This window comes from Micromys minutus (genome assembly GCF_963924665.1).
Source record: "Micromys minutus genome assembly, chromosome: 3".
In the NCBI taxonomy this organism is placed as follows: Eukaryota; Metazoa; Chordata; class Mammalia; order Rodentia; family Muridae; genus Micromys; species Micromys minutus.
In genome coordinates, this window is record NC_137972.1 from 858500 (window position 1) to 883639 (window position 25140).

The 25140-nt window shown below is 41.9% G+C and overlaps 1 pseudogene across 1 annotated transcript; it reads right to left on the minus strand.

The window, feature by feature from the left end:
* Positions 1-23805: 23805 nt before the first annotated feature.
* On the minus strand, positions 23806-24360 carry LOC308419231 (large ribosomal subunit protein uL22-like; annotated as a pseudogene). Its single transcript has one exon. The product of its transcript is annotated as a large ribosomal subunit protein uL22-like (transcript).
* Positions 24361-25140: the final 780 nt, after the last annotated feature.

A 25140-nucleotide genomic window follows, 5' to 3' on the forward strand; every position in this document is an offset into this window, starting at 1 on the left:
ATGAAAGTCTAAATACTTTAAATATCGGTTTCTTGAAGGCAACCAAGTGTTCACTATGGATATACAAACATTATAGAACAATACAATGCTAATTACTGGCTACATGAAAAAAAACAATACATCCAGAAAGTTTCCATTTTAATGATTAAAAGAGATAAAGGCATTTATGTAGCAGCTTCTGGGGAAGCTTTTATGGTGGACTTAATTTCTGTATCTAGCTGGATTTGTGTAAAAACAAAACTCTGTAATCAAAACATGTTGTATCTCTTTGGGCATAGAGCCCCGAGTCTTACTACTGAGACACCTGGAAATAAAAGCATAATAGATTGTTTTATATCTTGTTACATTAACTAATAAAAAAATAGGAAGGGCACCATCCCATGCTAGGACCGGCTACTCTCTGGCCCTAGTGGTTTCATTGTCTCCATGGCCAGCCCCATGTATAGACCACCCATCTCTAGGCTCTCTTGCTGCAGACTCTGCTCACATTCCCAGCCATCCACCTCCTCTGGTTATAGTCACAATTCCCAGTAAGCCAGTAAAATCAAAGCTTGCAATTTATCAATAAGATTTATATCAGTAAATTCTCACTCCATAAAACATCCACACAATAAACTCAGAGCCAATTAATATTGATATAAACTGCCCACCTATTGATATAAACGGATCTGGATTGTCCTTCTCTTTCTCCATCTTCTGTCCTTCTCTCCTTTTCTCTCTGTACTCTCTGTCCTGTCTCTAAAATTCTCAGCCCACCTTTCCTTTTCACTGCCCAACCACAGGCCTTGCCGTATCTTGTGCCTGCCTCACCTGCATATAGATATCAACCTACAACATTTGAAGAAGTTTTAAGAAACTCTATGTAGGGGCTGGAGAGGTAATTAAGCTGGTAAAGTGCTTGCCCAGCATGCAGAAAGTTTAGGGTTCAAATCCCAGTGCTTCCTAAGATTGGTGGGAGGTAGAGGTGTGAGGATCAGAAGTTTAAGGTGATTCTCAGGTACCGAGTGAGTTTGAGGCCAACCTAGACTCCAGAACCTGTGTAAATAAATAAAGCAAGTGACTTTCATAGGTTACCACTTGACAGGACAGTTCACTTATGCCATGGTAAGCATGCATGGGAACAGCTTACCTCCTCACATAACAGGGACTATAACTGATTCTTATCATGTGACAATGGACGAGGAAAAAGAACCACATGTGACATCTAGGCATGGGAGATGTCCCACAAAGAGACTCCATAAATAAGTATCTTTTTCTTTTGAAGATTTTTTTGAGGAATGTGTATATGTATGTATCCGTGTGTCCATATGCACATAAATACAGTTGGCCACAGAGGCCAGAAGAGGGTTTGTTAGAAAGAGGAGCTAGATGGGGATGAAGTGATGGCTAGGTGGTTAACAGAATATTTTTGTTATTGTAGAAGACTCAGGCTCAATTCCCAGCACTTACATGGTAGCTCACAACCACCCATACCTTTAGTTCCAGGGGATTTGATGAGATCCATGGGTACCAGGCATATGTGCAGGCTAAACACTTATACACACAAAGGAAAATAGACAAATCTTTAAAATATACTTTAAAAAATCATTTACTTAAAATAAAAGAAAGGAAGAGGAGCTGGAGTTACAGGAAGTCACAAGCCACTTGATGTGGGTGCTGGGAACCGACCTCAGGTCCTCTGTAAGAGTGGCAAGTGCTTGCAAAGTTTTTGTAAGGCTAAGGACACTGTTAAAAAAATAAAACAACAACCAACAGATTGGGAAAAGATCTTTACCAATCCCACATCTGATAGAGGTCTAATATCCAATATATACAAAGAACTCAAGAAGTTAGACTCCAGAAACTCAAAACAATACTATTAAAAAATGGGGTACAGAGCTAAACAAAGAATTCTCAGTTGAGGAATATCGAATGGCTGAGAAGCATCTAAGGAAGTGCACAATATCCCTAGTCATCAGGGAAATGCAAATCAAAACAACACTGATATTCCACCTTACACCAGTCAGAATGGCTAAGATCAAAAACTCAGATGACAGTAGATGCTGGCGAGGATGTGGAGAAAGAGGAACACTCCTCCACTGCTGGTGGAGTTGTAAGCTGGTACAACCACTCTGGAAATCAGTCTGGCAGTTCCTCAGAAAAGTGGATATAGTTCTACCTGAAGATCCAGTTACTTCACTTCTGGGCATATACCCCAAAGATGCTCCAACATACAATAATGACATATGCTCTACCATGTTCATAGCCGCCCTATTTATAATAGCCAGAAGCTGGAAAGAGCTCAGATGCCCTTCAATAGATGAATGGATACAAAAATTGTGGTATATTTACACAATGGTGTACTACTCAGTTATCACAAACAATGACTTTATGAAATTCCTAGAAAAAAATGGATGTATCTAGAGAATATCATCTTAAGTGAGGTAAACCAGTCACAAAAAAAAAAAAAAAAAAAAAAAAAACCAAACAAACACAATATGCAGTCACTGATAATTGGATACTAGCCTCAGAAAGCTCTGAATACCCCAGAAAACAACTCATAGACTATGGAAAAAAAAAAAAGGGCCAAAAAGTGGAAGCCTCAGTCCTTCTTAGAAAAAAATAATAAGTGTATAGCACCCTCTCAGAGTGGGGTACACCTAGGTCTTAAATCATTAATAACTTAAGAGTTAAGACGATAGCCTTGTGGCAATTTTTGGTAGTTAAAAATCATTATGTTTAATCTGTACATACCAAAAACTTTGACTATTTCCATGTTACGTTTTGTTTTTCATGTACTTTATGATCTTTGTAAATAGTAAGATTTCAATGCATATTATCAAACCTTTAAAAAAATCAAGTACTGTGAAAAATATATTCATATATATTTACACTAAAATGCTTTTTTTATATATATATATTTTTTAGTCAGTACTTGATTTTTTTCAAGGGCTTGACAGTATGCATTGAAAACCTAATAGTTACAATAAGCGTAAAGTACATGCAAAACAAAACGCAACATGGAAATAGTCAAAGTCTTCTTGTTTTGTAAATATATGTATATTTTTTTGTTTTCTTTATTTCTTGGACTTCATACAGTCTGTGAGTTGTTTCTGGGGGAGTGCAAGCCTCTGGGGTTAGCATCCCACTATCAGTGACTGCATATTATGTCTGTTCTTTTGTGACTGGGTTATCTCACTCAGGATGATATTCTCTAGATGCAGCCATTTTCTTAAGAATTTGGTTAAGTCATTGTTTCTGGTGGCTGAGTAGTATTCCTTTGTGTATATGTACCACAATTTTTGTATCCATTCATCTTCTGAAGGACACCTGGGTTCCTTCCAGTTTCTGGCTATTATAAATAGAGCTGCTATGAACATTGTGGTGCATCTATCTTTGCTGTGTATTAAAGTGTCTCTGGGGTATATGCCCAGAAGTGGAATAGCTGGGTCTTCAGGTAGTACTATATCCAATTTTCTGAGGTATCGCCAGACAGATTTCCAGAGTGGTTGTATTAGCTTGCAACCCCACCAACAGTGGAGAAGTGTTCCTCTTTCTCCGCAGCCTCGACAGCATCTGCTGTCATCTGAGTTTTGGATCTTGGCCAATCTGACTGGTGTGAGGTGGTATCTCAGGGTTGTTTTGATTTGCATTTCCCTGATGGCTAAGGATGTCCAGCACTTCCTCAGGTGTTTCTCGGCCATTCGGTGTTCCTCAACTGAAAACGTTTTGTTTAGCTCTGTATCCCATTTTTTAATAGGGTTATTTGATTCTCTGGTGTCTAGCTTTTTGAGTTCCTTGTACACCTTGGATATTAAACCTCTATCTGATGTGGTGTTGGTAAAGATCTTTTCCCATTCCGTTGGTTGCCGTTTTGTTTTCTTGACGATGTCTTTAGCCTTACAGAAACTTTGCAATCTCATTAAGTCCCATTTGTTAATCTTTGACCTTAGAGCTTGAGCCATTGGTGTTTTGTTCAGGAAATTTTCTCCTGTACCTATGTGTTCTAAGGTTTTCCCTACTTTCTCATCTAATAGTTTCAGTGTATCTGGTTTAATGTGGAGATCTTTGATCCACTTACAGTTGAGCTTTGTACAAGGAGATAAGAACGGGTCTATTTTCATTCTTTTGCATGCTGAGTGCCAGTTGGACCAGCACCATTTGTTGAATAGGCTGTCCTTTTTCCATTGAATGTTTACTGCTCCTTTGTCAAAAATCAGGTGACCATATACATGAGGGCTCATTTCTGGATCTTCTATTCTATTACATTGATCCACATGCCTATTTCTGTACCAGTACCATGCAGTTTTCAGCACAATTGCCTTGTAATATAGCTTGAGGTCAGGGATAGTGATTCCCGCAGATGTTTTTTTGTTGTTGAGGATGGATTTCGCTATTCTAGGTCTTTTGTTATTCCATATGAAATTGCACATTGATCTTTCCAATTCCATGAAGAACTGGGTTGGAATTTTGATGGGGATTGCATTGAATCTGTAGATTGCTTTTGGTAGGATGGCCATTTTTAAGATGTTGATTTTTCCAATCCATGAGCATGGGAGATCTTTCCATTTTCTGAGATCCTCCTCAATTTCTTTCTTTAGAGGTTTGAAGTTCTTGTCATACAGGTCCTTCACTTGCTTAGTTAGAGTCACACCAAGGTATTTCATAGTTTTTGTAACGATTGTGAAGGGTACGTTTTCCCTAATTTCTTTCTCCACATGTTTGTCCTTTGAGTACAGGAAGGCTACTGATTTGTTTGAGTTAATTTTGTATCCAGCCACTTTGCTGAACTTGTTTATCAGCTGTAGGAGTTTTCTGGTGGAATTTTTGGGGTCACTCAAGTACACTATCATGTCGTCGGCAAAGAGTGATGTTTTTATCTCCTCCTTTCCGATTTCTATCCCCTTGATCTTCTTTTGCTGTCTAATTGCTCCAGCCAGGACTTCCAGTACTATGTTGAATAGGTAGGGGGAGAGTGGGCAGCCTTGTCGAGTCCCTGATTTTAGTGGGATTGCTTCAAGTTTCTCGCCATTAAGTTTGATGTTGGCTGTTGGTTTGCTGTATATTGCTTTTATTATGTTTAAGTATGGGCCTTGGATTCCTGTTCTTTCCAGGACTTTTAACATGAAGGGGTGTTGGATTTTGTCGAATGCTTTCTCAGCGTCTAGTGATATGACCATGTGATTTTGGTCTTTGAGTTTGTTTATATGGTGGATTACGTTGATGGATTTCCTTATGTTAAACCATCCCTGCATCCCAGGGATGAAGCCTACTTGGTCATGATGAATGATCGTTTTGATGTATTCTTGGATTCGGTTTGCAAGAATTTTGTTGAGTATTTTTGCATCAATGTTCATAAGTGAGATTGGTCTGAAGTTCTCTTTCCTTGTAGGGTCTTTGTGTGGTTTAGGTACGAGGGTTATTGTAGCCTCAAAAAATGAGTTGGGTAATATTCCATCTGATTCTATCTTTTGGAATAGATTGGCGAGTATTGGTGTTATATCCTCAATAAAAGTCTGATAAAATTCTGCACTGAACCCGTCTGGACCTGGGCTTTTTTTGGTTGGGAGGCTTTTGATGACTTCTTCTATTTCTTTAGGTGTTATAGGGTTATTTAGATGGTTTACTTGGTCTTGGTTTAACTTTGGGACCTTGTATCTGTCTAGGAATCCATCCATTTCCTCCAGATTTTCCAATTTTGTGGAGTATAAGTTTTTGTAGTAGGATCTGATGATTTCTTGAATTTCCTCAGTTTCAGTTGTTATGTCCCCACTTTCCTTTCTGATTTTGTTAATTTGGATACTCTCTCTTTGCCCTCTAGTTAGTCTGGCTAGGGGTTTATCAATCTTGTTGATTTTCTCAAAGAACCAACTCTTGGTTTTGTTGATTTTTTTCAATGGTTCTTTTTGTTTCTATTTGGTCTATTTCTGCCCTAATTTTGATTATTTCTTGCTGTCTACTCCTTTTGGGTATATCTGCTTCCTTTTGTTCTAGGGCTTTTAGCTGTGCTGTCAGGTTGCTGATGTGAGCTCTCTCCAGTGTCTTTTTGGAAGCACTTAGGGCTATGAGTTTTCCTCTCAATACTGCTTTCATTGCATCCCATAGGTTTGGGTATGTTGTGTTTTCGTTTTCGTTGAATTCTAGAAAATCCTTAATTTCTTTCTTTATTTCTTCTTTGACCCTGCTATCCTTTAACAGAGCATTGTTTAGTTTCCATGTGTATGTGGGCTTTTTGTTGTCTTTGTTGTTGTTAAAGACCAGCCGTAGACCATGGTGATCTGAGAGGATGCATGGGAGTATTTCAATCTTCTTATATCGATGGAGGCTCGGTCTGTGTCCAATTATGTGGTCAATTTTCGAGAAGGTGCCATGGGGTGGTGAGAAGAAGGTGTATTCTTTTACTTTGGGATAGTATGTTCGGTATATATCTATTAATTCTAGTTGGTTCAAAGTCTCTGCTAGTTTTGCAGTGTCCTTGTTCAGTTTCTGTTTCTCTGATCTGTCCATTGGTGAGAGTGGGGTATTAAAGTCTCCCACTATTATTGTGTGGGGTGAAATGTATTTTTTGAGCTTTAGTAGGGTTTCTTTTATGAATGTGGGTGATTTTTTATTTGGAGCATATATGTTAAGGATTGAGAGTTCCTCCTGACAGATTTCCCTGGTAATGAGTAAAAAGTGTCCTTTCTTATCTTTTTTGATAACTTTTGGTTGGAAATTTACTTTATTCGATATTAGAATAGCCACTCCAGCTTGCTTCTTGGAGCTGTTTGCTTGGAAGTTTTTTCCCCACCCTTTTACTCTGAGATAGTGTCTGTCTTTGTCTCTGAGATGAGTTTCCTGTATGCAGCAAAAGGCTGGATTTTGTTTATGTATCCAGTCTGATAGTCTATGTCTCTTTATTGGGGAGTTGAGACCATTTTTCTTAATAGAGATCAAGGAATAGTTGTTTCTGTTTCCTGCCATTATTGCTTTTTTGGGTTGAGTTGTGTCTGTGTTTTTTTCTTCTTTTAGTTTTCTTGTTTAGGAGTTTTCTTGTTCTTACTAGGCTGTATTTTCCCTCATTGTATTGGGTTTTCCACCTATAATTTGTTGTAGTGCTGGGTTTGTGGTCAGATATTGTGTGAATTTTGATTTGTCTTGAAATATCTTCGTCTCTCCATCGATGGTGATTGATAGTTTTGCTGGGTAGAACAGCTTGGGCTGGCACTTGTGCTCTCTTAAGGAGTGCATGATGTCTGTCCAAACTCTTCTAGCTTTCATAGTCTCTGTTGAGAAATCGGGTGTGAGTCTCATTGGTCTGCCTTTATATGTTACCTGACCTTTTTCCCTTACTGCTTTTAGTATTCTTTCTTTACTTTGGGCGCTTGATGTTTTTACTATTATGTGTCGGGAGGTATTTCTTTTCTGGTCCAACCTATTTGGAGTTCTGAAGGCTTCTTTTATGCTCGTGGTCATCTCATTCTTGAGGGTAGGGAAGTTTTCTTCTATGATTTTGTTGAAGATATTTACTGTGCCCCTTAGTTGATACTCTTCTCCCTCTTCTATTCCTATTATCCTTAGGTTTGGTCTTCTCATTGTGTCTTGTATTTCCTGGACATTTTGGGTTAGGAGCTTTTTGTTTTTTGCATCTTCTCTGGCTGTTTTGTCTATGTTTGCAATGTTGTCTTTTGCCCCCGATATTCTCTCTTCGATCTCTTGTAATCTATTGGAAATGCTTGCTTCTGTGACTCCTGATTTCTTTTTTTTTGTGTTCTGACTCTAGGGTTATCTCTTTTAGTGTTTTCTTTATTGTGTCAATCTCTGTTTTAATTTCCCTCTTCCATTCCTTTATTTCTTTGGTTCTGTTTTCCTCTAGTTCTTTGAGTTCTTTGAGTGTTTTTCTTGTTTCTTCTTTAAAAGCTTCTGAATCTTTTTGCTTTTCCTCCCTTTCTTGTTTAAATAACTCTATCAGCGTCTTGAGGCATGATTTCAGGTCTGTGTCTTCTTTTTCTGGAGTGTTTGGAGTTCCGATGTTTGCTGTTATGGGAGAGCTGGGCTCTGGTGTTGCTATATTGCCTTGGTTCCCTTGGGATATACTCTTTCTCTTTCCTTTTGCCATTTTGTTGTCAGTGATATGTTCTTACCTTTCCCTTGTATCTTGTCTGTGTCCCTGGTTCTCCACTGGTTGAGGTGTCAGATGGGTCGAGCCCTGTTTTATGCCTCAGAGTCGTCGGGTGTGAGCAGAAGTTCCAATGTTCTGTTTCTGTTTGCTGGATCAGGCAGGGCAGGGCAGGGCAAGGCAGGGGGTGCACTTTCCTTGTGTACTCCACAGAGATCTTTCTGCTCCCCTACAGCCCAGATCTCCCACCCACCAGTTGCTCAGCCTCTATGAGCTGCCGTTCAGCCTGGCAGGTAGGCCAGGCTCTGCTCTGCGTCCAGAAGTCGCCTCCGGGTGGAAACAAGTTCTAATTTTCTGTTCCCAATCGCAGTTGCTCAGCCTTTATGAGCCGCCGATCCGGGTGGCAAGTAGGCCAGGCTCCGTTCTGCGTCCAGAAGTCGCCTCCGGGTGGAAACAGAAGTTCTAATTTTCTGTTCCCAATCGCAGTTGCTCAGCCTCTATGAGCCGCCATTCCGCCTGGCAGGTAGGCCAGGCTCCGCTCTCTAAAATGCTTTTAATAATCTGTATATGTATCTCTGTTTTTTTTTTAAATAAAGCTAAAAAAAAAAAAAAAAAAGAGTAGCAAGTGCTCTCAGCCACTAAAGCCATATTACCAGGTACTGTGAAAACGCATCAAAGTATTCAGGGCATAGTAGAGTGGCAATGAAAACTGAATGCATTGTAACTAATTTTCATAAAGAATTCCTTCAAGATGGCGAACACAAATACTCTTGACTAAAAGCAAAGGCAGAGAATAAAACTGAGTTCCTAGCAATACTTGGTTGACATTGAGTTTCCAAAAAGAATGAATGGAAGAAAAAAGAGAGAGAGAGAGAAACAAGGAACTCCTCCTCTCCTTCAAATAAAGTTTGTAGCTTTATTTTTTTATATGATAACTGTATGTAGATGATTAGAGTTCTCTGGGCAAATTACTAGTGTCTAAAGGAATTGTAGCAGACTTGAGTGACTAAAAGCTTTCCAGTGGTCCTGAAGGCTGATTTTCAAAATAGTCCTACAGTTAGGTCATTGTGAATTTATTGTACTGGAGTCTTGATGTTAGGGATTCACTTACACTAACCTGGCTACTTTGGGATGCGTGTCCTTCACAAACACTGCTGGTCAGTGGCATTTGGAGCCAGATGGGCTGTAACGCCAAAATCAAGACTTGAATAAAATGCAGTTGGAAGTACAAATATTTATTAGCAAACAAGCTGAAAGTGAGGCTTACATCATCTGTTCTTGCAAGCTCAGAGAGTCCCAGCTCTGTCTCATGGCTGTCCTCCCTCACCTTTCACAGAAGGCTGTCTGAGAACAAATATGCATCGCTGAGGAGAAATGTTCCTCTTTCAGTCACACTGGGCTCAGGCCAGGTAGGATTGAGTTCAACACAGTGAGGCTGACCTGCCCCAGCCTTCTTCCATCCAAGGGTGATGGTGTTGACTTCTCAGCCTGGCTACTAACAAATTAACTGGTATAAAATTTTCCCCCAGCACTCCTCACCCTAAATAAACTTGCAGCACTGGTATTTTGGCAACAGTTTGAAAATGCTTATGGCAGCTCTCAGAAGCATGGACTCCAGGTAAGCTATGTTTATACCAATCAACCAGCTCTGGTTGTGATTTCAGTTTAACACGCATAGATACAACTCAGTGTTGGCGCTGATGTATTTTAAATTGCCTTGCAGACCACTAGCTTCATTTTGTAGCTTTGTCCTTTTCTATTTACTCTTTGCACCTCATTTTCCCCTTCCAGGATACCTGTCAAATTATTTGGCTTCTATTCTCCAAAGATTCACTGTTGAACTTGAAAACTTTGGAGAGAATCAGAAAACTGAGTTAATATGATGTCGCTTTGGGTTTATGTGTGAGGAAGCTGTTACTTAATATGTGAGGAATAAGCTCTTGCAGGTGAATCACTGTCTTCACACACCTCTGTGTATCTAGTTTACTCCAAGTCTGGATGTATTTACTGAGACAAGCCAAACATGTGCAGTTCTAATCATAGCCTTTGCTGTTGGGACTGGCAAGGGATGTTTCTGCCCTCTGGAAATTGGAATGCAGAAGGAAAAATGGCAGGAATTCATCTCAGGATCTCATCTGACTGTTGCCTAGATGAGTTCTCAGTAACTTTAAAACAAAAACTTCCAGAGAAATCCTTAATTAGGTGTTGTAAAAGACATGATTCTGTGTAGACTTCCCTGCTGCCACCTTCTCTTTCCCTTCTTTTTTAAAGATTTATTTTGTTTTGTGTGCGTGTATGCATGCTTGCTTGTCTATATGTATGCTGTGTGTACAGTACCCACAGAGACCAGAATAAGGCATCCTATCCCCCAGAACTGAGCTGCAGGCAGTTGGGAGCTCCTCTCTGTGGGTGCTGGGAACTGAATGTAGCTCCTATGCAAGAGCAGCAAATGCTCTGATCTGCTGAGCCATCTCTCCAGTTCATACACCATATGGTGTACATTGTATATGTTCCCATTATCCATTATCCAAACACTTTCTTGTTGACTTTTGTCCATGACCACACTTCCCAGAGGGTCTGACGACAGAATACCAGTTTTATGCAAACACTCTGTGTTAATTTTGATTATCAACTCAACTGCATAGAGCAACATGTGAAGTCTCAAGAAATCACACCTCTGACTGAACAGATGCCCCTAGAGAGGATCAGACAGTTGCAGCTCTGACCCGAAGAAATGGTTTAGTCTATTAGAAAGTTTGAATAGAATATTAGAAAGTGGCAGAGTTGTGGAAAGTAGAAACAGGTTGGAGTAAGAAGGTCATGGGGAGGGGGAATGACCTTTAAGGTCATTTCTTCTTGTGGTTCCTGACACCCACTCTGCTTCCTGTCTGCTGCGAGGTGACCAAACTTCTCCATGCTTTCCAACTGGTGTCATGTCTCATCACAGGCTGGAATCAACAGAGGCAACAATGGACCAAACCTTCTGAAACTGCAAGCCAAAGAGAGTCTTGTTCCTTTAACTTGTTTCTGAAATCAGGCATTCTCTGTGCATTGATGTACAGTAATAATAATAATATACTCTCAGTGTGCGATACAAGGCTAGAATATACTTTGAGAAATGCTGGTAAGGAATGATTATAGTCTAAATGAGGTATGAAAGAGACATTTATGGCTGAGGAGATGTTCATTTGGGGAAGTGCTGGCCTTGCAAGCATGGGGTGGGGAATCCCCAGCACCAAGTAAAAAACTAGGGACAATAGTTCCTCCTCCCACCCCAATGTTTTATATTGCTGAGTGAAAGACACACACATACACCCAGCCTTTATATTTTATATGACTTTAATAGCTCAATGGCTGGGCCACTTTTTAACCTCCACGTGGCTAAACTAGCCCCCTCTGATATTTCCGAGTTATTATTTGCTAATCTCTTTTCCGTCTTTGTTGCCTTGACCTGTTGGGCAGCCCTCTTGGGGCCGCTTTTCCCCCAGCTCTTACATGTCATCTGTCTCTTTGTCCTGCACCACTCAGGTGTGGAGTAGAGTCTCTTCTCCTGTCAAAGTGGATCTCTCTCTTCCTCCTTCCTCAGTCCACTGCCCCCAGGAATACTGAAAGTCCAGCCTCTGTCTCCCTGCCCAACCATTGGTCCCCAGCAACTTTATTTACCAATCAAAACCAAATGGAGGCAGGGTTCCCCCAGTGTCTTAAGAGGGGAAGTACGGATTCTGGCACAATTTTGGGGACCAGATTATTATAATACAAGCAGCATTAGATCAAACCCACAACACACATCTATGATCCCAGGGCGGTGGAGGCAGAGACAGGTGGGATTCAGCTCATTGGCTGGACAATCTAGTTGAATCAATGAGCTCCAGGTTCCATGGGATATCCTGGCTCAAGATATAAGAAAAAGAGAGCAAATGAAGAAGACACTAGGTGCCTTACCTTTGCAAATGCTTTCAGCAGTGTCTTCAGAAGTCCTAAGGACTGACTAGTCATGTACACACCTGCTACATTACATATGTTTTGGCAACTTTCCTGTCATGTCCACTTAATACAAGCTAGACTTATCTGAGAAGCGAGAGAGCCATGATCTAGCAGTTAGGTTTGGTAATGTGCAAGATAATCCTGTGTGGTACTAGTTTTGAAGGTTTGAAAGGGTCATGAAAAGTAGCTGAGGCTAGGTAATGGTGAGAGTCCTGGGGAGGCCATTGCTGAAAGCGCAACAGTATGCACCCCAGGATTGCAGGGTCATGGTGGGAGAGGCTGAAGAAAGTCCAGGAGAGGCTACTGGTGAGGGTGCAACCTAGTTATAGTAAACACCCTAGCTTTTTGGAGACTATAGTACCATCGATGACCATCAAGGCTAGCCGCAGTTGTGGTATGGAGCTGATCTAAGCCTACGAGATAACCTATATGTCCTGTTAATAACAGAACCAGAGAAGCACAGTTGCCCAAGCCCTTCGGAGCTCAGAAAATCATGAGTGAGTCCCAGGCATGGAACACCAAGTTATTTACACTTTCTGAGTTTTGTTTTGTTTTGCTTTGCTTTTATTGCGACTGTGCCCTGGTTCCTCCTTCTGGAACAGGACAGTGTGTTATTTCTGATTTAATAGGAGCCTGAAGTTGAGAGAGGCTGGTATTTTAGAGAGTCTTTATATATTTTAGAGAGCTTAAAGATATTTTGAAGAGTGCTCCAACATACAATAAGGGTGCATGTACCACAATGTTCATTGCAGCCCTATTTAAAATAGTCAGAAGCTGGAAAGAACTCAGATGTCCTAGTAGATGAATGGATACAAAAACTGTGGTATATTTACTCAATGGAGTACCACTCAGCTATTAGAAACAATGACTTTATGAAATTCCTAAGAAAATGAATGCATCTAGAGAGTATCATTCTGAGTGAGGTAACCCAGTCACAAAAGAACAGACATAATATGCAGTCACTGATAATTGGATACTAACCCCAGAAAGCTCTGAACACCCCAGAAACAACTCACAGGTCATATGAAGCTCAAGAAAAACAAAGCCCCCACCCAAAAAAAGAAAGAAAGAAAGAAAGAAAGAAAGAAAGAAAGCCTCAGTCCTTCTTAGGAAAAAAAATGTATAGCACCCTCTCAGAGTGTGGTACATCTGGACCTTAAATCACTAATAATCCAAGAGCTAAGAATATAGCCTTGTGGCAAATTTTGGTATTCAAAGATCATTATGCTTAATCTATACTCACCAAGAAAACTGTTTCCATGTTACTTTCTATCCTACATGTACTTTATGCTTATGGTAACTAGTGGGATTTCAATGCATGCTATCAAACCTCTAAAATAATTAAGTTCTAACAAAAATATTCATATAGTGTTATGCCAAAATGCCTTTAAAGATCTGTATATGTATTCCTCTTTTTAAAAAAATAAAGTTGTAAGAGGAAAAAAAAAGATATTTTGAAGAAGGTTTGAACTTGGAAAGACTTTAAATGTTTTAAAGTGTTTGAATTTTTAAAGACGGGGACCACAGCCAGGCTTGAGGGTGCATCCCTATAGTCCTAGAACTTAGGAGGCAGACCTCTGAGTTTGAGGCTAGCCTCGTCTACAGAGCTAGTTCCAGGACAGCTAGAGCTACACAGAGATACCCTGGCTCAACACAAAACAAGGAAACCAAAAAGACTGGGACTTGGAAAGTTGGGATGTTTTATATTGCGGTACTAATGTTATGTTGCCATCTTGGGGACAAATGAGTTGAATAGTTTGTGTGTTGAACTGGCAAGGGGTCCATTGCACTGGCTAGTTTTGTGTCAGGTTCTTACAACCTGAAAAGAAAAAAACCACAATTGAGAAAATACTAGCCTGCAGGCAAGTGTGTGTATACTGTCTTGAGCAATGGTTGACTTTGGAGGGTCCACCCTGAAGTAGATAGCGCTACCCTTGGGCAAGTGGTTCTGAGTTGTGTAAGAAAACAGATTAAGTTATGTAGAATCAGGCAGTAAGTGGTATTCCTCCATGGCTTCTGCTTTCGTTCCTGTCTCCAGGTTGCTGCTCTTGCTTTGACTTCCTTCAGGAATGAACCATGAACTGGAAGTGTAAGATAAAATAAAGCCAAGTTGTTAAAGATCTGCCTTTCCAGGATACTTTCTTCCCTGTGAACTGGTACCAGTTGCTTTTTTTCTTAATTACACACCCATCATTTCCTTAGGGCAGAACTTGAGTCTCTTTAAACAAGCCTTTCATATTCTGGGTAGAAACTGGAAGGTCTGCATGGCTCTAGAGTTATAAACACATTTCTCTCTCTCTCTCTCTCTCTCTCTCTCTCTCTCTCGTCTATTAGCAGTTTTGAAAAACCCAGAAGTACACCAGGACTAAACAGCAAAACTTTCCTTTTTAAAGAACATGCAGCATTTAAGATAAACAGCACTGGTTTGAAAAACCCACTCTACCTTTCTAAATGAAGTAATTAATTTTTGTTACAATGAAATTTTAGTGCAAGTCATAAAAACCCCAAGAGTCATAAAGAGTAAAACAAAGTTTTTGTCAGAGCAAATTTAAGAAAAAGGTGAGAGGAGAAGCTGTTGGTCATCTTTCTGTTTTCCACATGATCACTAACTCTTCCTGAATACCTTTAGTGATTGTTGAAGTGGAGGTGGGGTGGTGGGGTGGGGGTTGGGGTGGGGTGGAGGCTGACACAGACCACCTGGTTATCAAGTACTTTGAAAGTATTTATGAGGTCCAATATAAAATGTTAAATCATTAAGTGCTCTATAAAGTTCTGCTGGATAATTAGGTGAGCATCCATGCTCCAGGTACATTGTGCAGAGCCTTAGGAGAGGGATTTGCACAAGAGGGAGAATAATATCACCAGTGACCTGCCTGTTACCTGTTGATGGAAATAAAAGCTTTTTCAAAAAGACACACTTTCTGCCTTCAGGTAACTGTTGAATACAAAGTTGAATTTCTAGCATTTGTTTTGTTTGGGCCAACCACTGAGGTGTTTGTGAGACCTGTAACAAACCCTAGACTCATTCATACCCATTTCCTGGTTGCTGTTGTTGTTGTTGTTATTTTTTTCCCTTAAATTTATACTCCTTTAAAAATACCCACAATACCTCCCTCTGTGCTTTTATGCTCAGATGACTGCATGCCTGGTTCTCAAGGAAGTCACTGGATTTTCCCATTCTCTGTTTCCCTTGATAAACAGTTGGTGTTGGGCATGGAATCAAGGGCCTCCTGTGAGCTCAACAGTGATGGCTGTTGTGATAGCTAAAAGAGCTGCATTTTATGCTAGGTAGAATCTTGGTGCCCACTAGCTGTTTGTCTCTGACTCCAGTCCCTGGAAGATGAATTCCCAGCAACTCTGACTCAGTGACCCTCACCCAGAAATGTACAGCCGTGACAGTCTGCTTGTGCTGGCTTCTGTAACCTGCTTATGCAGACAATCAAGGGCTATTTTGAGGTGGCCTTGACTTCCTAATCTTGACAGAGCAGAACAGTTCTTGGTTTACTCGTGCAATTGATACCTAAGGTCTTCATTTTCACCTTTACAAATCCTCCCTGCATCCCCCTTCATAAGGCACGTCTCTGATTTGCCTGAGAGACTGTGTGGCCCTGCCAGCTGTTTTAATAAATTTAGGTGATTATAAACAGAATTAAGACTGGTGGTCTTGAACTCCACAATTCTTTCTTGACTGAAGTTTCAGCCTTAACAGGACAGTTTGGTCATTCGATTCTTCTGTCACATGTGTACATACTGTCATCCCAACTTAAGCATCAACATCAAAACTTGAAGCATGTTGTTAGTATTGAAGGGGCTAATTTTCACCATCACATGTATATTTGGATGATATTTGTATCATGAATTTCATAATTTAAAAGGGTAGTGAGCTGGGCTTCCTTCCTTCTTTCTTTCCTAGCATTTGCAAAATGAATTTTTTATGAAGTTGAGTTGTAGCACTTTGAGGATGATGGTGACCATGACAATGACCATGACCAGACTCTACAAACAGTTGGTGTATATTCAGTGCTCCTCCTGACATGCCATGATGACAACTGTGTTGAGAGCATCCCAGGGCATGGTATACTATTCTCTGACCTCACAGCACGGTACAGAAAGGCTTACCTCACACGGCCTGGCCTCCAGCTCAGACCTTGGCTGGTTTCTTTATTCCAAGCCTCTCCTCCTTCCAGCTTCAGGACACTTGGCCTAGATCTTGTGGTGAGGCAAGTCTCCTGTTATGCACACCAGGGATCACCAAAAAAAAAAAAAAAAGAGCTGGTATAAAATTTACACTGTCTGGCACACTGGTAGATGAAGTCTGTTTCCTGCAGAGCTAGAAGGGCTCTTAGCCAGTGATCCAGTTCTTTTACTCTGTAACCAAGAAAACGGGCATCCTCAGAAGCTACACACACACTGCTGGGAAAGGATGCAGGAAAAGAGAAATCAGGGCTACAGAGAATTGACACACAGGAGGGACTCAGGGGACAGGAAGCATGGGAATGAATACCCCGGCTCTCTGTTCCTGGATGGGACGTGATAGCTGCCTCCAGTCCTTGTGTTGACTTCCCTGAAATGATGGGCAGTAACCTAGAATTGTGAGTAGAAATGAACCTTTGCTCCCCTAACATGCTTTTTTGTTGTTGTTGGGTTTTTTTTCCTTTTGGTGCAAATATTTTTAATCATAGCAACAGAAGTGAAACCAGGAAGGTGGCCCAAGCAGAGCCCTGCAGGAAATCAATTGTAAAGTGACACACTGGATTATGATTTGGAGAGGGGACATTTTCTAGAACTAACGGAAAAACCTCCGTGCAGTCCCTGAGCCGAAGAAGACTTCAGCCATGGCTCTGAAGTAATGTGTACGGTATGTGTGTGCCTATAAATCACCACAAAGAAAGACCGAGCGTGGAGGAAAGATGCATCTCCTGGGCGTGAGGAGTTATTGAGTATCGGAGCCAGGGAGCAGGGCTTTGTGGGAAGGCAATTTCCTGGGTCCGTTCACAAGGACAATGAATCATGGCTAAGAACTGCATCACTAGGGCGGGAAGCCAGGAGGTGACAAGTCCAGAAACCCTGAGCTGACTGGCAAGCACTCGTGCAAGAGCTTGTGGACATTTCCTGGAGCCCATGTCAGGGCTCCACTCAGCACCAAGTGAGGGATGGCCCATGCTGCCCCAGCTTGCTCTTAGAAACTCAGACTAATTGCTGCTGCTCTTCCCCCATTCTCATCTAACAATCTGGGTCTTCATTTGGCCCCTGGGGACTTTTCCTACACAGACATCTTCCTAAATCCTACTCACCTGTCACTTAGGAGTAGAAGCCACGGTGGCTGCCCATGTGGGTAAGTAGTGCTAATTAAAAACAAATCAAAGCTTTCTGAGACAGGGTCTTTGTGTGTAGCTTCATGGCCTTGAATTTACAGGGGCTCCCTCCGTCTGTCTGTTTTGGCCTCCCAAGTGCTGAGATCACAGATTACACTGTATCTAGCTGTTAGTGTTAATTTCAGGTCTCTTCTATGAAGGCTCAGTAGCCAGTGACCCAGTGGGGGGACATCTGTAGCAGGGAGTGTATCTGGAGGCCAGGGGAGCTGACACAGAGGTAGGGTAGTTCCTGACCTTTTCTCACCCATTTTCCTCAGTGGATGGTCACTGCCTGGGGTAAGCAGGGAGATGTGGGTGGCCTTCATTCTTGGTGAAATAGAAAGCCAGTTATCAGCTGAGGGTGGTGGGGGAGGGGAGGAGATGAAAGGTGATGGTGTGTATAGCTGTTTGTAGAGTGGAAGGGAAGTTGGGGAGAGAGTGACTGTGGCAGGTTCCCCTGAGAGTTTAAGGAGGGACTACCACTTGGAAGTAGACGCAGAGTCAAAAGCAGTATCTTGGGGAGGAAAGGGTTTATGTGTGCTTACATTTCCAAGTCATAGCGCTGAGATCAAGGCAGGAACCTGAGGCTATTCCATGCTGAATTACCTCTAACCTGAGGACTCACAGTTCAGCAAGTTCAGCAGGAGCCATGGAGGATGCTGCTTGTAGTTTCACCGAAGGCTCATTCTTAGATAACTTTCTTAGATAGTCCTCCTGCCTAAGGAATGTGCTGCCCACAATGGGCGAGGCCCTATTACACCAATTAATAATCAGTATAATTCCCCACAGACATGCCTGCAGACCAACCTTACCTAGGCAATTCTTCAGTTTAAGCTTCTCTCAAAATGGTTCTGGGCTGTGCCAAGTTGATAATTAAGGTTAAGCAGGACTGTCATTATCTTTAAACATGATCGATTTTTAAAGCAAACCTAAATTCTACATATTCCAACCCTGTCAAGTCTGTCAGTAGGCTCATTTCCAAGTTCTTTGACATATACATAGATCTCGAGTTTTAAATAGCCTAAGTACCAACCTTGATCGTAGTTTATTTAACTGGATATGTGACAAAAGCAAGAGGGAGTAATTGCTCCTGGGGGGAGTTGGTAGCAGATGGAAGAGCCAGAGAGGAGAGGTAAGAGGAGACCTAGCTGAGCTGGCTCGGTTCGAGACAGCAGACTCACTGAAGATGTGGCTGAACACAGAGAGGTTATAGTGCCCAGGGAAGAGGTGGCTGAACACAGGCAGACCTTGGTAACACACAACCGGCACATCTTCTCCCATGATAGAACTCCTGATGTAGAACATGCTGTATAGGCAGCAAGTGCCCAGGATGAAAGTTGTTTTCATGGACTGAACTCAGGAAGGGGAGGAGAGCCTGGTGACTGGAGGGAGCGGGCAGTGAGAAGGGAACCAGCATCCAGAAGGAGGCACCAGGGGAGTTGCTTCAGACCCATCTGGTGTTTAACACACTCTATTCTCTGAGTGTAACTGGGCTTTTCAGTCTGTTTATTAAAAGATAGCAACCGTTTTCAGCGTGGCACCACACCATGCTGTCCCCAGGCACTCTCTGACCCTGGCGGTCTCTCCCATGTGACACCGGCAGGCTATGTAGAACTAACATATATCCATCTCCTCATTGGCCACTCTGGTTAGTCTCTCTCCTGGCTGCCTCTCTGCTAGCCTCAAACTATGCCAAACTCCAACCAGCCAGACATGTTCAAAACTCCAGAAGCCATTTATTTTAGCAATTGGCTAGATTGTAATTTAGCAATGGCTTTATCTCATATTTTCTCAGCAAATTTTACACTCCACAAAACGTCCACACCATAAACTCAGAGCTAAATGATATGATATAATTTGCCCATCTAGACAAGACAAATCATCCTGTACAAATCCATCTCTTATAAAATATTCATATCTACCTGTGGCTACTTAAGGCCACACAGGTCTGGGTCCTTCTCCTCATTCTCCATCTTCTCTCCTTCCTTCTCTCTGGCTTCTCCGATGTTTGTTTCTCTGTCTAGAGAGTTGTAGGCCCTTTTCATAAGCAGGTTGATGAAGGATCTAGGATATGAATGGTGTTATATTTTGAGGGCAGGAGGACACATTGTTTGAGACTGTCCTGCTGTATATAGCGAGTCTTCTTAGTACATAAAACAAATGGGCTGGAGAGATGGTTCAGTGATTAAGAGCTCTGACTGCTCTTCCAGAGGTCCTGAGTTCAAATCCCAGTAACCACATGGTGGCTCACAACCATCTGTAATGAGATCTGATGCTCTTTTCTGGTATGTCTGAAGACAGCTACAGTGTACTTATATTTAATAAATAAATAAATCTTAAAAAAGAACAGAAAACAAAAACCAAAGTATGATAACAACATCAAAAAAGCCAGTCTAAGAATGAATGACTCAACTAAAGATGGAGGAGAACGTCCCTGCAGGCAGGAAGAAGCCACACCCTGTCTCAGCCCTGCTCCACACGACCCCAACCTGAGCTGCCACTAATGGTCACTGCCACCAATCAGACAGCAGTTGCCCTCCCTGTACCAGATAATCATCATGCTCTATAGATACCAGAGCTATGGTTTATGGCTCATGTTGGTTATGAGGTGACTGGTGTTGGAGAAGGTCTGTGAGTGGATAGGTGGATGGAAGGGGAAAAGGTCACTTCTGCGGGTGAGTGTAAAAGTCTTCAAGTTACCCTGCCAAGGATGTTCCACTGTTCCTATCCATGCCTAGACATCTCTGATCATCATGTCATTATCAGGCAAGGTAGATTTCTTCTTTTCCCTGGAACTCTATCCCAGGCTCTGCATACACAGGCATGCCTCATCTCAAGACAGCCAGGAGTATGTGATCGAAAGCTGCTTCCAAACACACTGCTCACCAGCAACATTCAGTGACTTGGCTTCCAGTGGTGCAGGGGAGCTGCATTAGAGAACACAAGAGGCAGGGCTATAAAGAATAGGAGCAATGGCATGATTCTCTTAAACAATCAGAGCCAGGCCGGCTATTTTCCTGATTTATGTTACCCTTTATTGCAAAACCGCATGCCTAGTCCAGCTTAAATCTGAAAGAGCCACAAGGGAAACTCAAGTACATCTTCAGCCTGTGCTCCTCCTGGGTATAAACTAACTGCTCACAAGAAAATAGAATAAGCAGCCCTCGCTGCTTAAATACAGTTTATTTCTGCTGTGCATACATTCCAGTGGGGTGATTATCCTAATCACAAGCGTTGAGAGCAAATTAGTTCATCTTGAAATTCATTATTGACAATGGGCTTAGTTCAATACTGAATTTCTAAACACATCTCTACACGCAATAAAATTGAATCTGGCCCTGGTCTATTCAGAGCGTGAGTGGAGGGGGTGAGGGACGGGTGGGTGGTGGAGAGACAAGCCTATACAGGTCTGGAGCAGCCTCCATCTCTTTAAAAAGGTTTTAACTAATTTTGGGGGGGGTGCTTTTTAAGATAGGTTTCTTTCTGTGTAGCCTTGGCTGTCCTAGAACATGCTTTGTAGACCAGGCTGACCTTGAACTCAGAGCTCCACCTGCCTCTGCCTTCCAAGTGCTGAGATTAAAGACTTGAGCCACCATGCCCAGCTTCAATAAAAATTTTAAGGTCTTGCCATGGCATTTTCATGTGTCTCATTACACTTTGTTCTTACCTGAACTCTCCATCGCCTGCCTCCTTCAAGATTTCCTCTTGCTGCTTCCCCTTCCCCTGCTAAACCTTCTTATGCCTTCACATCACCTGCTTCCATTCCCGTCCCTTCCCTCTCCCTCTAGGCCTCTTCCTCCCCTCTCATGGCCTCCTTTCTACTTTTATGTCACACACACAGACAGATACACAGACAGACACATATGCACAGACATGCATAGACATAGGTACATACACACAGACACATGCACACACACAGACACACATAGACACACACAGACAGATACATGGACAGACACATATACACAGACACACATAGAAGATAAATATACAGACACTCATATACACAGACACATACACACAGACATACACATGCACAGAGTCACACATAGACAGACACAGACAGACATATACACAGACAGACATACACACAGACAGACACAGACACATAGACACAGACAGACACATGTGCGCAAACAGATACACAGATAAACATGTACACAGGCAGTTCCTCCCTCCCTCTCCCTCCCTCCCTCCTTCCCCCCTCCCTCCTTCCCTTCCTCCCTCCCTCCCTCCCTCTCTCTCTCTCTCTCTATCTCTCTCTCTCTCCCTCCCTCCCTCCCTCCCTCCCTCCCCCCCTCTCCCTCTCCCTCTCTCTTCCTCTCTCTTTCTCTCTGGCATTATACCCATCCATTGCTCATTCTCCACCAGCTGTGGTGGCCTTCTTGCTGTTCTGGAATGTTCCCCAGAACTCAGGGCCTTAGTATTTACTTTTATTTTTTTAACTTGAAATATGTTCTCCAAATACCCACATGATTCATTTCTTCACTCTCTTTATGCCTCTGTTTAAATGTCTCTTGATTCATGGAGCCTCCCTTTGTTCCATGCAGAATGGGAAGAGAGTCACACGTAGAGTGTCTGTTCAGTGTGCTCAACACTCTGCCTGCCGGATACATAAAAAAAAAAAAAATGGAGAAATATCAGAGGCAGGGAAGAGCAGGCAGTGTGTTTTCATGTAAAACAGAATACACCAGCATCTTAGCTACTTTTTAAGTTGTTGCTGTTACCCCCACACTGCCATAGCGAGCTCACCCAACGGCACGGCTGGCAAGGGCAAGGTCAGGCGGTGGTGATTTCTCCCTCGTCCATGCCATTACTTGACACCCCAACATCTGCTGGAGTGTGAAGGAGCCAACGCTGCAGAATCAAAGCTGTATTGTCTCCATGACATGGGGCAACAACAGGGTATCCAAGAGGACTCAGTGGGGATCCAGCATTGAGGTAGCAGAAGCCAGAGGCCTTGAACTAAACCAATGACTCATAGCAATGAACGTTTGTAAGTAAAGATGTGTGGGTAGAAAGGTATTCTGTGGGACACACCATGACACACTATAGTTTCCATGATGAGATGAGGGTTTTTTTGTTGGTGGTGTTGTTTGTGTTTTGTTTTTGTTTTTGTTTTTGTTTTTTTTTTCTTTTGGGAGAGAGGTCACAAGGGTGGAGGGACAAAGAGATAAGTGGGATTGGGGTGCATGATGATGTATAATTCACAAAGAATTAATAAAAAGGAAGAGTTAGGGTTGTAGGAGCAACAACCAAAGGCTTTAGAACTCACGAAATACGGCCCATTGGTTAGCACAACCGTGATGGGCATGCCTCAGTTAAGGCACAGTCCTGAGGACTCCATGTCCTGAGGATCATGCTCTCATGGAGTTCTGCTCTGCGTGCTTCCCTCACGTCCCTCCTAATCTAGGAGTTGGATGAGACTCTAGGGTCTGCCAGCCCCTCATTGGCCTCGTCTTTTGCAGGCACTGCTGCTGGAGCAGATTAGGATTCATTCTGTCACCACCCTAGATAAGAACTTAGATGCTTAGCTTGTCAGCAATGACCTTAGAAAACATTTGGAAAAATAAACTTGCTAGTGAAACTAGGTTAAGATGCTTTTACTGCTGGTTCTGATGTGGAAAATCTACATTAGGGAGCAATCTGAAGTTCAGAAAGGCCACTCTTATTAGTTCACTAGGGACCCTTTATGGTCAGGGAACATGAACAATGGCAGCACTGGCTGATGTGACTCTCACTGAGGTTGGACTGATAATTGATTTCTTGTATCCATTTTTGCCTCCCCCCCAGCTTCCTGATATGGTTTAATAAGAATTGCTGGTGAGTAGATATGCATTCTGATGATTTAAAATAGATATGACTGATTTTTATACAAAAGTTCAGATTTGTGATTCTTTTAAGATTCTTATGAAATTACTTTAAAGATAAATAATAAAATAATTACTTCTTCTTTCATAACCACAAATTGCTGCCCACCAGTAAGAGAAACTGAGAAAACCACCTTGCTTGCTCATACTTTGTTAATCTATAACAAGTTTGCTTAGTTAAGAATGTATATAGATTCTTGGAAATAATTTTTTTTATCTGTACTATGTAATGTTATTTCTTGTAAAGGTATTGGGGAATGCACTATTTTTCCCCAATAATTTACTAGAAAAAAACTAAAATATAATCACATTGTAATTTTATACTGCTTGAAAGATTTTACTGGGATATATAAATTTTGGGGAAAAAATGAAGTGTAGGGTTGGGACATTGTTCTTTCCATCCATAAACTATGTATATGTATGTATATGTAAAGTTTATGTGAGAGTATGTTGGGACTTTATTCCTTCCACTCTTTTTTTTTTTTTTTTTTATTTTAACTCCATTTATTTTATGCTGAATTTATTCCCGTGCCATGAGCTTTTGCTTCTTCAGTTTCTTCTGGGATATCTTTTTCTTCTGTGCAACCTCCTCTTCTGGCTTTGGAACATTCTGTTCCTTCTCCATGAGGATCATCTCAATGTGACAGGGGGAGCTCATGTATGGGTTAATTCGGCCATGAGCTCCTTAGGTTCACCGGCGCATCTTAGGTGCCTTGTTCACCTGGATGTGTTCAATGACTAGAGAATCTACATCTAAACCCTTAAGTTCAGCATTACTCTCTGCATTCTTAAGCATATGCAGCAAAAACTCAGCACTCTTTTTTGGCCACCGTCCCTGTGTCCAGCCCCACTGTTTGGCCTGGGCGCACCTACCAACGCCACCATTGTAACTCCGGAATGGCACACATTGCTTCTTTAAAGTGACATCCTTCAGATACTTGGTGGCTTTATGGATATGCATACCCTTGATTGCCTGGGCAGTTTCCCAGGTGTTCTTAAAATGAACACGAAGGTTTGAACCTCTGGATTTGCATGATTTTGTGGGGTTTTCTGGGTCAAGGGAGTAGTGAACCATCTTTACAGGTCACCTCTGGCCGCTTCTATTCCTTCCACTCTTAAGTGTGTGTGTATATGTACATATGTGTATGTGTGAAATGCATGGAACATGCTTTTTTGCTCCATCCATTCTGTGTGTGAATATGCATGTGTGTATGTATGCATGTACATACATATGTATTTGTACATATGAAGTTATTAGAGTCTGGTTTTTGCTTCATTTACTCAGTATGTATAGAAATGTATGTTTGTATATGTGAATTTTCTTTCTTTTCTTTCTCACTGGTCACAGGGAGTTAAAAGAGTTCAGACTTTTTTGCTGGCTACAAGTTTAGATCACAAATCTAAACTTTTACATAAAAATCAAGGCCTGACACTATTACTGATACTACGGTGTGCTTACAGACATGACCCTAGCATGACTGCCTTCCAGAGGCCAACAAGTAGCTAAGACAGATGTAGATACTTACACCCAACCAATGGACTGAAGTCAGGAATGCCTGTGATTGAATTAGGGAAAGGCTGGAAAAAGTTGAGGAGGAGGGTGACCCCATAGGAAGATCAGTAGTCTCAACTAACTTGTCCCCTGCCCCTAAGACACTGAGCCACCAACAAGGCAGCATACACTAGCTGGTCTGAGGCCCTGAGACATACACAGCAGAGGACAGACTGGTCTGCCCTCAGTGAGAGAAGACTTGAGGCCCCAGGGAGTGGGGAGGCCTGGTGGGTGAGGTGGAGTGGGGTAGGTTGGGGTTGGAGAGAGATATCCTCTTGAAGATGTGGAGGAGAAATAGGATGA